This window comes from Sinocyclocheilus rhinocerous, unplaced genomic scaffold, assembly GCF_001515625.1.
Source record: "Sinocyclocheilus rhinocerous isolate Xijiao unplaced genomic scaffold, SAMN03320098_v1.1 scaffold149, whole genome shotgun sequence".
NCBI classification, from domain to species: domain Eukaryota; kingdom Metazoa; phylum Chordata; class Actinopteri; order Cypriniformes; family Cyprinidae; genus Sinocyclocheilus; species Sinocyclocheilus rhinocerous.
In genome coordinates this window covers 1,133,210-1,135,397 of record NW_015654504.1, presented here as the reverse complement: position 1 = coordinate 1,135,397, position 2,188 = coordinate 1,133,210, and the positions used below count along the sequence as shown (strand labels likewise).

General features: G+C 44.7%; 1 protein-coding gene across 1 annotated transcript in view; it reads right to left on the bottom strand.

The window, feature by feature from the left end:
• Window positions 1-2,188, bottom strand: part of LOC107717309 (cytokine-dependent hematopoietic cell linker-like) — a 20,630-nt gene that overhangs the window by 9,461 nt on the left and 8,981 nt on the right. The window lies entirely within an intron of this gene.

The window sequence follows — 2,188 nt, the reverse complement described above, 5'->3', positions numbered from 1 at the left end:
CAGACAGACAGACAGACAGACAGAGATAAAGACAGACAGATGGACAGACGGACGGACGGAGAGGCAGACAGAAAGACAGACGTACAGACAGACAGAGATAAAGACAGAAAGACGGACAGACAGACAGAGAGACAGACAGAGATATAAAGACAGACAGGCAGACAGAGATAAAGACGGTCAGAGATAAAGACAGACAGACAGAGATAAAGACAGACAGGCAGACAGAGATAAAGATGCACAGAGATAAAGACAGACAGACAGACAGACAGACAGAGATAAAGACAGACTGGCAGACAGATTGACAGACAGACAGAGATAAAGACGGACAGAGATAAAGACAGACAGACAGACAGACAGACAGAGATAAAGACAGACTGGCAGACAGATTGACAGACAGACAGAGATAAAGACGGACAGAGATAAAGACAGACAGACAGACAGACAGACAGAGATAAAGACAGACTGGCAGACAGATTGACAGACAGACAGAGATAAAGACGGACAGAGATAAAGACAGACAGACAGACAGACAGACAGAGATAAAGACAGACTGGCAGACAGATTGACAGACAGACAGAGATAAAGACGGACAGAGATAAAGACAGACAGACAGACAGACAGACAGAGATAAAGACAGACTGGCAGACAGATTGACAGACAGACAGAGATAAAGACGGACAGAGATAAAGACAGACAGACAGACAGACAGACAGAGATAAAGACAGACTGGCAGACAGATTGACAGACAGACAGAGATAAAGACGGACAGAGATAAAGACAGACAGACAGACAGACAGACAGAGATAAAGACAGACTGGCAGACAGATTGACAGACAGACAGAGATAAAGACGGACAGAGATAAAGACAGACAGACAGACAGACAGACAGAGATAAAGACAGACTGGCAGACAGATTGACAGACAGACAGAGATAAAGACGGACAGAGATAAAGACAGACAGACAGACAGACAGACAGAGATAAAGACAGACTGGCAGACAGATTGACAGACAGACAGAGATAAAGACGGACAGAGATAAAGACAGACAGACAGACAGACAGACAGAGATAAAGACAGACTGGCAGACAGATTGACAGACAGACAGAGATAAAGACGGACAGAGATAAAGACAGACAGACAGACAGACAGACAGAGATAAAGACAGACTGGCAGACAGATTGACAGACAGACAGAGATAAAGACGGACAGAGATAAAGACAGACAGACAGACAGACAGACAGAGATAAAGACAGACTGGCAGACAGATTGACAGACAGACAGAGATAAAGACGGACAGAGATAAAGACAGACAGACAGACAGACAGACAGAGATAAAGACAGACTGGCAGACAGATTGACAGACAGACAGAGATAAAGACGGACAGAGATAAAGACAGACAGACAGACAGACAGACAGAGATAAAGACAGACAGATGGACAGACGGACGGACGGAGAGGCAGACAGAAAGACAGACGTACAGACAGACAGAGATAAAGACAGAAAGACGGACAGACAGACAGAGAGACAGACAGAGATATAAAGACAGACAGGCAGACAGAGATAAAGACGGTCAGAGATAAAGACAGACAGACAGAGATAAAGACAGACAGGCAGACAGAGATAAAGATGCACAGAGATAAAGACAGATGGACAGATGTACAGACAGACAGACAGAGATAAAGACAGACAAGCAGACAGAGATAAAGATGCACAGAGATAAAGACAGATGGACAGATGTACAGACAGACAGACAGAGATAAAGACAGACAGGCAGACAGAGATAAAGATGCACAGAGATAAAGACAGATGGACAGATGTACAGACAGACAGACAGAGATAAAGACAGACAGACAGATGGACAGACAGACAGAGATAAAGACAGACAGACAGATGGACAGACAGACAGAGATAAAGACAGACAGGCAGACAGAGATAAAGATGCACAGAGATAAAGACAGACAGACAGACAGACAGAGATAAAGACAGACAGGCAGACAGAGATAAAGATGCACAGAGATAAAGACAGATGGACAGATGTACAGACAGACAGACAGACAGACAGACAGACAGACAGACAGACAGACAGACAGACAGACAGACAGACAGACAGACAGACAGACAGACAGACAGACAGACAGACAGACAGACAGACAGACAGACAGACAGACAGACAGACAGACAGACAGA